The sequence below is a fragment of the Hibiscus syriacus genome, unplaced genomic scaffold, assembly GCF_006381635.1.
Source record: "Hibiscus syriacus cultivar Baekdansim isolate YM2019G1 unplaced genomic scaffold, ASM638163v2 tig00110299_pilon, whole genome shotgun sequence".
Lineage (NCBI taxonomy): Eukaryota > Viridiplantae > Streptophyta > Magnoliopsida > Malvales > Malvaceae > Hibiscus > Hibiscus syriacus.
In genome coordinates this window covers 2,331,073-2,342,101 of record NW_024062668.1, presented here as the reverse complement: position 1 = coordinate 2,342,101, position 11,029 = coordinate 2,331,073, and positions in this window count along the sequence as shown.

Genomic DNA, 11,029 nt, shown 5'->3' with positions numbered 1-11,029 from the left:
AGGAGCTACGAGAGTAGTCATTCCTTAGGAAATTACTTAGGGTTCGAGAGAATATCTAGGTAACATGTCTTTAGGGTTCGAGAGAAACTAGGGAGGAACCACATAAGCAAAGGGTTGTAGATAGTAACTAGGCCTAATCCACCTTAGAGATAAGGCTAGGATTTCATTCGACTAAAACGAGTTGTGCATGAATGATAAGTTAGATGTTAATGCTGCCGCAAAAAGGTATTGCCGAAACATATCCTTTTATCTGGACCAATAGGATCACTACAGGGGTTTATGACAACCAGTTTTACCAGGGCATCTTCAATCTATCGAGTCCCTTACTAGAGATAGCATAGGGCACCTTAGTAGACTCTGTCGGGCAGACAATGAATAGAAGTAAGACCATTCTGAGAAGTAGACTTAGGCTTTGCTTAGTGACTCCTATCACTCATTCCCATAGTAGCTTGTCGTGTGAGAAAGACAAAGTCCTATCAATTAAATCCCATATTTATATTGCATTTTTCCTTGACATTTCAATTTGTTTTCACTCAACACAAGTTAATTTGCAAAGACATTTCTATCCAATTTTCCATGACATATCCATTTGCTACCATACTTCTATCATTCCACTTCCACAACATCCATCTTAATTTGCCACAACATTATCATTTGTACATACCATCACTAACTTTACTTAGGTGACAAAGTAAAGAGCTTTGATAGAACTTATTCGATTTTCTTTAATCCATGTAGAGACGATACTCACTTATCATTGTATTACTTGTTCGATTGTGTATACTTGCACATATTTTTGCACCCATATATAGTACTCACGAGGTCGGACAACACCCATATGCATTCTTATTATTATTTTCATTTCTTTTAGAGAAATTTATACTCTAAAACTCATACACAATATCATTTCCACGTATTCAATAAAACATAGTAATTACAGTAAAACATACATTAACATTTAAACAACACATATTAAATTATTTCTAGACATTTACATCTAGATTGAATACAATAAATGTACTCACCTGGATTTCTCGCTAAGTGTCCAAAAGTAAGGGTGATTACTCCGAAACTTTACCTTTGCCTTTCGCCTTACTCGCCTCGGGAGCTTGATTTCAATCTATCCCACATTCATTAAATACATGTGTAATATCAATTGTTAGTGAATTTACTAACAATTATAACTTAAACATTAATCAAAATATTTATTATTTATCTTTCTACAACAATATCAACCCAACTTAAAATTTCTGACCATTCAGTTTCGATACCCCTTTCATGGTATCGATATTACCCTGCTTTGGTATCGATACCCCCTTCTAGTATCAATACCAAAATTATATTCGATGTGGCCCATTATTGATACCCTTACCATGGTATCGATACTACTATATTATGGTACCAATACCCCTATATGGTATCGATACCAAAATTAGGTTCGATATTACCTGGTATCGATACCCTCACCATAGTATCGATACCACTTCGTTCGGTACCAATACTAATTGAATCAGTATCAATACTTCTCAGCTGATTTAGCCTAAATATTTCCTATAGTATCAGTACTGTTCTATTAGTACCGATACCCTTGCCCAGATTTTCTAGTTTTTAACCCGAAACGTATCCAATTTTGGCTAATTTTCCTCTCATTTACCCCTAACAATACTATGTAACACTTTGGTACTTAACCCTACTAACTTTACTTCATTTAGATACTTAAAACATCCAGTATATCTCAAATGCATTTGATTCTTAGAATCACACAAAAAATTTCAACTTGTTATTAAACTCATTCTAAGCTTCTAATCTTTCATTTACCTCATTGACAAGTCAATTTTACCAATAAACATCTATAAACCCTCCTATTTCAACATATCACTCAAAAACCCATTTTCTTTAATCTCTAATATTTCATTCGTAACTTAGTTTTAATCTCCTCTAAACCTTCCTTAAGCTTCCATCATATGCAAGGATTTGCTAACCAACAAAAATTGAAGAAATAAATCATTAAATTGAAAACTTACCTTTGAGCTATGGAGGAGTTTGGTTACGGGAAAGATGAATAAAAGAGAGAAAGACAACTTTTTGTAACCTAACCCCCATTTCCCTTCTCTTTAATACTCATCAAAAGACATTTTAATTTTTTCATTTAAAAGATCAAAATGCCCTCTTAATACTCCATTATCACAATTTAGTCTAATTTATTAATCCTAATCATTTTTATCTTTTATTATTTAAAAGAATAAATCCTCATATTTTTGAATTATTTCAATATAGTCCTTAAATTGGTATTTGGGGCATTACAATGTATGAAGAAATGTAATAAAAGTGATGCTCTTAAGTATGTATATGATGTATGCAAAATGAATTAGTTCTTGTTTTATTTCTTGGACGGAGTTTCATTCTTTGTCTGCTAGTCTTGTTTTTGGAATCGATAATGGCCCAGCACTAACGGCTTCATAGAAAATATATGCCATTTGCTTATTTGTTAGCTCAATCCAGTGATCTTGCACTCTTGATCGTATGGATCAATTTTAATCCAGAGACTCTTAAGTGTTTTTTTAGCCTTTGTTTAATTGAGGGAGTAAGACTCTTTTGCAATCATCATCAATATTCAGTGAAAGGCTTCCTTACATGGCTTGGAACCTCAAATGGAAACTTCTTCAGCCAAGGCTACCTCTTCTAGTGTCTGTAAAATTATTCTGATTGTCATGGAAAAGGACTAGCCAACAAGAAGGCATGTTGCCTTGAAATCAAGCAACCTCAGTGCTTCTTGTGAGTTTTCTACTTCTTGTACTCGCATAGTACTTTGAATTTATTGCGTGGAAATCTTGACAACAAATCTAGTCTTTATTCTAAACATCGTTGAGTTATAAGCATCTTGATCTCTCTCTTTCACGCTTATTTGGGTTGTCATTATCATCAGATCTTGCATTCCTATTGTTTTTCTTTGATATGGCATCCTCAAGTACAATAATAAACTCATGGTTCAGGAGGGACCCGATAGTGAACGAATTTCTTGTCATTACTCATCAAAGCTTGCATTCTTGTTGTTTTTCTTTGATATGGCATCCTCAAGTACAACAGTAAACTAATGCTTCAGGAGGAACCCGATAGTGAACGAATATATTGTCATCACGGGCTAGACTCTTTCCGGCTAACTTATTGTTGTACGTCTCTTGCACCTTACTGAACGACCATCTTCATCGTAAAGAGAGACCCTGTGTTGGATAAAGAAATCATTTGTATTGCTCATATTCACTTTGAAATAATGGGTTAGAATCTTTATTTTTGTTCATTCGATTAAGTATCACGTCTGGCCATGGATTGTAACACTACCTTCTTCTTCACAACGTCAAGCTCTGTTTTGGTAGGAACCACCTCAGGAGGCACGGGTGGTAGAAAGAGAAGAGATTGGAAATATTGAGATGCCCCACATCGTTTTTGGTTCTTCAACTGATTTTTTGAGAAACTATGTCTTGTATGAGATATATATCCCTTTTTTAAAAGGTTTGGTATAAAAATGATGTCAGAGCAATTGAAGCAAAGTATCAATTCATTGAATATAAAATAAATGAATCACACAAGTTATTTTTCAAAGGTTATAGCCCTTTGACAAGTATCAAGATCAATGGGTGATATGAGAAGGCAATGCGATTTTGTTTTGAATTTCATGATTTTCAAATAGGATGTAAACAAAATAGCACAATTGATGCATTCCATTGTAGGATCCTTTAGAGAGCATTTATATTTCAGTTCTCAGGAATATTATATTTGTGCAAGTTTCGTAGAATCCTTAAGTAGAGATAGCACCAAAATATCAATTTAAAAGCAAAGCCCCTTAGTGCTTTTATGTAGTAAACTATGATAGATATTTCCTGACTCCCTTAGTCCACCTTTCATGGAAGTTTAATTTTAAATCCACGTTATTTCAAGCCTTATTGCCTTTCTTTAAATTATACTTTGTTAAACTTGAGGACCTTGATGTCTTGGCTTTAGATTTTGCTGGGAGATTTATCTCGACGCATAAATACTAGTTTCATGATCTGAATGTACTCGTATTCATAAAGTTAGGGAACTTAACATTTCCCATTATTTAGCAGAATACCCTTAGTTAAAAGATTCAAGTGTCAGAAAGCCTTCCACTTGACAAACTCAAACGAAACTCACTTCATAAAGCTCGGACATTACCACCATAGCTTCTTCAGACATTACCTCTAAAGATTAACAGCCTACTACTTTCATCGGCGTGCCCCTAACATTGTTAAAATTATCGTTCATTTATATCATATTAATTCTTCGATTCTGAGATTTTCTAAGTTTGTCAGGAAGAATTTGTTATAGTCTTAGTGTTAGTAAAAATCAGAAAATTTCATCTTTAAAGCTCAATTTCTAAGCAACGGATCTAAGCCACATTAGTTTATTCCACCATTCCATTTGTGAAAATTGTATATCATCACGGAACATCCTTAGCAGACATGGAAACTAACTGGTCTTGTAATAACATGCATCGAAGATGTCTCATCTTGTCTACTTCCATACTTGTTCAAGTGAGATAGCATTCTTCTTTTTCGAGTAAAAGATATGGATCTTGTTTTTTTTCTTAAAGGAATTTGATCATAGCATATGCCAAAAGGCTATAACCTAATTTCCCAAAATGTGCATTTTATTATACTTGATATTCACTGAATTTCAAACAATTCTCTATTACACGAAGAAATGTTATTTTAAAATAAAGGTTCAAAAAGATAAATTTAAACAAGATATTGTTTCATAGGCAATATAATTATGTGGTAATAGTGATGACCACATCTTGTCTCATCTTAAAATACCTTGTTTCTCGATTGTGACATTCATTTTTCAGACCCATCTCTAGTTGCACAAATAACTGCTTCGGGAGTATCCTTACTTTCACCGTAAAATTCCATCTCTTTTCTATCCATCATGAGCTTGATCAAAGTTTTAAACTCTGAGCAATCTTGCACATCATGTCCTTCTTCATTGTGGTAAAAGTAGTTGGTACCATCTTCACATTCTGATGTATCGGAATGGGGTACAAGAAATCCTGCTTTCTCCATCTATTTTCATACCCAGGCTAAGGGAGATGTTACTTCGGCAAAACTCATCTTGAATCTCTTGTTTCTTTCCTTATCAATTGCATTAACTCACTTTCTTGGTGATTAGGCAAAGGGTTATGTATAATATTCAGTGCTTCTGATTTGTTGAAGTGGATCCAATTCTTGTTATGCATTTTCTAAACGATTCTCTTAAATACGAAGCAGTTCTCAATAGTCTACCATAGGACACCGTCATGATATTCGCAATGTGAATTCTCATCATACCACCTGGGGTATGGGTGCTTCATGGGTTCCACCGGGTATAGTGACACTACGTGAGTGTCAAAAAGTTGTTGATACAGTTCTTTGTAAGTCATGGGAATTGGATCGAAGTGTTCTCTTTCTTTCCTGGGTTCCCTTGAATCTTGTCTAAAAGTACCTGACGGTACAACTACAGTTGATTTTGGGTTAGAGATTGTAATACCCTTATTGGCGTTGTAGGTGTTAATGTTGTTAATCTCTCCATACCTATTCTTCATATGAGGTTTCTTATTGGCCTCCTATCCCTCGATATTGCCTTACTTTATGGAAATTTCTATCATTTCACAGGCCATAACTAAGTTAGAAAAATTTCTAGATCTGATTGCAACCAGGTGCACGGAATAAGGACACTTCAGTGTTTGCACAAAGAGCTTCATGGTCTCCTTTTCATCCAAGGGTGGATGAACTTGCAGAGCTAAATCTCTCCATTTCTTTACATATTGTCTGAAACTTTTGCTATACTTTTTCTCCATGTTTTGCAACATAACTCGATATAGCCTCATATCATTGACATGTTTGTATTGTTCCAATAATGACTTGGCTAAATCCTTCCATGTCTTGATATGGGATCGGTTTAGTTGGTTGTACCATCAGATGGTTGAACCAGACAGACTCTCTTGGAAGCAATGAATCAAGAGTTGGTCGTTTCTTACATATCCTGTCATCTTTCGACATAACATGGTAATGTGAGCTGAAGGGCAACTGTTCCCATAGAATTTCTCAAACTCAAGGGCCTTGAATTTTTATGGAAGCACCAAATCTGGGACTAAGCTTAGCTCCAAGGCATCAACTCCATAGTAATCATGGTCCCCCTTAACCACCTTCATTTGATCTTCCAGTAGCTTGATTTTTTTTCTTCCATTTTCTTTGTCTTATCTTCTTCATCAAAATTCGATATATGGTAATCATCCAAATTATTCTTAGTGTTAGATACATAAGTTTGTACCTTTACAGCAGACGAGACCTTCTCTTTTGCAGTGGATGAGTTCCCTTGAAGTCCTGGTAAGCTACCCCTTCAGATGAACCTGCCCCAGGCGCACTTGCTTGATTTAAGCCATATAACTTGAAAACAATTTGGTCAACCAACGACTCTTTTCTCTTAGTGATCATTTCCAGAGTACTTTGACTATTTTGGCTTATTTTTTCTTCCAACTCTTTTTGTAGCCTTAACATGTTCTCCTCGAGTTGAACAATTTTGGCTTCCATTTATCTTTTCTTTGTGAGGATGATGCGTGTCCAAAGCTTGTGGAGGTAACCCGATGTTTGTTATTTTTTTTATAAGATATTTTCTGTTAGTTAATGTGAATGTAAAGAAATGAAGAAAAAATAATAAATGAAAATATGTATAAATGCATGATGCATGAAATATTCGAGGCATTGATCCAAAAACACATATGTTATTATAAATAATCTTTATTGGGAAAAAAGTGTTATTTCTTAAGAGTTAAAAACATCTTAAAGGTATATTCTGACAAAGTCCTCTAGACCCCGAACAGCTTCTAACAGGTTGACTAATCTTCTTCCTTCATCTATCACCGGTTGAATACCCTGTCGAGCCACTCTAGCTTCTTTCGTTAAACCGTTCAAGTGACAAACTATTTTTTGTACTTGTTCCAAGAAGTCTCGAATGACTCCATCTTTGGCTTTCATTCTTTGTTGAGCATGTTCCCAACGAAAATGCCATTAAAATCCTCCATCAAAGGGACTATAGGAAGTTCATTTGCTTGTTTCTTGAATTTGTCAATAATGACCTCCAATTCAGCTATCGTTTTTCCATCCTATTCCTATTGTCTTTGAAGGGATCTCTCCAAGACAGTAACCTTTTTCTCATCTGCCCCTACAATCTTTGCCAACCAATTTTTGAAAAGTTGACTTTTGATGTGATTGGTGTAAACGCGGTCCATTCTAAGTCCTTCACAATGCAGAAAAGTGGTATACTCTTTGATTGTGGGCACCATGTCTTCTTTATTGAATGCGACACATAGTTGTCTTGCAGACTATCTCCCTTTTCCTTCTGAGTCTTTTCTGACCATAGCCGAACCTCTGTATTTGTCACCTCTTGTAGTACAACCCCTTTGTCCATTAATGCAAACTATTTATGTTTAATGAACATGTTTTTGTGGATCAACACCTCTTTTGAATGATCTAAATGATAAAAAAAGTAAAATGAAAGGAAAAAAGTTAGTGAGATAAAGATAACAATCAAAGTAATAATGAAAAAAGCTCTACCCCACATGCTTATTATTCCTACCTGGACATGATCTTCATCCTGCATGTTAATTTTGAACAAGTCCTAAGCACATATCTTTCTAGTTCGATTGCTTTCAACAGAAAGTAAAGCAATAAATAACTCAAGACAGCCTAAGTTTTGAAAAAGGGTTTCGGGGTGAGCTCTAATTCCCTGTAGTCTCCCAGTTTAAGTTCTAAAGAAGGTACTCGAGTTCTCCATGCTGGTGCCCCCTTGGGCTTACCAGATCTTCAATCCTAAGCCCATTACAAGCTTATATGAACCAAATTAAACTAGAGAGGACACATTCCCTTATGTCTACATGGAGAATAAATTTACACGAAAGCATAAGGTATATGAATCCCGAAGGTTACTTGCTAGGCCTATATGGAGAATAAATTCCCATGAAGGTGTCACTTTCACCTCTACTTATAAAAGGGTTTGGAGCTCGGGTATAGATCTTGAGATGAAAATTTTAAAAATCTGAAACTATTAAAAAAACGTCAATACAACTATTTATTTAAAAAAATAATCAAAGTTAAGTAATAAGGATCAAATAAATAAATTAAAATATAAACTTACAATTTTTTCTTAAATAGACAACCAAAAATTAACTTTAGTCTTACTCACTTACCTGTCCCCAGCAGAGTCGCCAAGTTGTCACAATCGTTTTTCGGGTGGGCCTAGAATTGGGCTTCAACTTAAATAAAACATATTAGAGTTACCATTGATCATTTCAAAAATATTTAGATTTATCGGACATCATCTTACCTGATTTGCGTTTTACTATAAATATATCAGATTCGGGAGTGGGTTACAGTCAAGGAAGTATTAGTACCATTGAACTGCCCTTTCGGTACCATTTTAATTTATCAGTTGTCTTAATTGTAAAAATTAAAATTAAAATTTAAAGATTCGATTCGAATTACTTACCTCTGATCGATAAAAATTACCTCTATAAAAAAAAGGTGTCAAAACTAAAGTTAACTAAAAAGGTAACATGAGGGTTAGAATAAAACAAATAAATTAAATTAACTTAAATAAGAGTTAAATAAAATAACATTAAAATTAAAAGGGTTATACCGTGAAAAATTTTAAAATTAAGGTACCAAATTGATATTATTTAAAAGCTGCAAGAAATAATATAAAGTTAGAGGGGTTAATCTATAAAATATAAGAACTTGAAACAGGGATTAAATCGAAACAATTTGAAATTCATGGGCAAATTACAACAAGTGACTAAAATGAATTACACTTCAAACTTACATGGACTGCGGAAATAATTTAAAAATATTTTAATTACACACATAAATACCCCCCAAAACTGAAAAAATTAACATCACTCTCATTTCTTCTCCCCCATCCAAAAACCAAATGCTCTCTCCCTCACATTCTCTCAACCCTAAATTAACCCCAAAAATACACTCCTCGACCCCGTAATCATGAATCCAAGATCCGATTATACTAAAACTAGCCGAGTTGGCATAGATCTAGATAAAAAGTTTTTGACTTTTACCTTTTTTTCGTATCTTCTCGACTTCCCGATGATTTATGCTTTGACGATGCTCCATTTATACCCTCACTGTTGATATATGCCTATTTTGTTTATGTTTGAACTTTGCTTGTTGGTTTTTTTGGTGTTTTGGTTGTATGGTCGAATGTTTTTGGATATTTTGGTGGTTTTATGCTTGGATATCGCTTGCTTGCTTTTGGATTTTTGTCCTTTTTGTTGTTTCGGTGATGATTCTTGTTGTGTTCCTCATTTGGCCTCTCCGGAGGCTTTTATAGCTCGATTTTGGGTTATTTTTTAGTCCCGATCGGGAGAGGATTCATGGGTTACTTGTTTTGACTTTCTCGTGTGTTGTTTATCGAGGTTTTAGGGATGGTTCAATCCCTATCCTCAACCGATTATTGTTTTGATTCCCTATTTAAGGGCCGAGAAATTCGGTTGATGCTCGATATGCTCGGGAACGTGACTCCACGCGTGCTCCCTTGCGGCTCATTGGCTTAAGATAAAATCCTAATTTTGGGATTCTAAATCGAGTTAGGCCCACCTAATCCGAGTCTACTGGATCAGGCTTACCCAATTAGACTTCCTGTTGGACTTTAATTGGACCTAAAATAAAAATGAAAATGAAAATGAATAAATAAATAAATACTAAAAAAAAATACTAAAAATGTTTTCAAAACCTATACATCAAACTATATATTATATATAATTTAAAAAACATTTTTAAAATTATATATATTCAAAATATTTTCAAAAACTATATATTATATATATTTTTTTCAAAATGTTGTCAAAACTATATATTATATATATTTTTTCAAAATGTTTTCAAAACTATATATTATATATTTTTTTCAAAATGTTTTCAAAACTTTATATTATTCAAAATGTTTTCAAAACTATAGATTATATATATTTTTGAAAAACTTTATATATATATATTAAATAGACCCTAGGCTAAAATAAGTGACTACAGTTATATGAGTGATCTTTTCCATGTTATCTAATGTCTTACGCTCTATTTGGATTGCCTTTGTTTCTTCCTCTCTATATTATAATATTCAGCCTGAGTATAATGTCACGGACCACAAACCCATAATCGAGGTTAGCCCATGAGAAGTAGCCCAAGACTACTTAAATGGTGTTTTCAACTTTCTGGGACCCGCGAAGACTTTACAACCACAAATAGATAATGCCACTTGTTTTAGGTAGGTGGAATTTAATCCAGGCCGTCGATGTAATTAAATCTTAGTCGTTCATTGAGGGGAGCTTCAACTATAAATAGAGGCCTCCTCTCCTCATTTGTACTCACTCCTTCACTTTGAAAAATCATAAGATCATTCTTCTCTCAAAGCTTTCTTATCTTCCTTTTTGTGCTAGTTTTCTTGTTTTTCTTCCGTTGAGAATCTAAGCATCCTTGCTTGGGTTATTTTCAAGCTTACTTAGTCGCAATCACTAAGAAGGAGACTAAGGCCGCACGTTTCAAGGCATCAAAGTTACAAGGGCGTGACAAGTGGTATCAGAGCTAGTTTTGCGAGAAATGGCACAACACAACCAAGACGAGATCCCAACAAGCGAAGTGATGGAGACTCGTGCTGCCGTGGTAAAGAAATGCGAAAGCTTGAAGGATGTTGTGGCATCATTCGATCAAAGAGTTGGTAGGTTGGAAGATCGATATAATGAAATCCAAGCAACTCAAGACTCGATTGAATCACACTTGGAGAATATGGAGTCTATGGAGGATGTACTTCGCCAAGAAACTCAACACTCATCAACAATATGGAAGAGACGGTGGATGAGCGTACCAGAGGCCTCGAGAGCATGTACTTGGCCATGAGGGATGAATTGATACTGAAGGTGAAGGAGCTCAAGAGTGAGCTACTTGTCTACAAGGCTGCAGTGTTGAATTGGGTG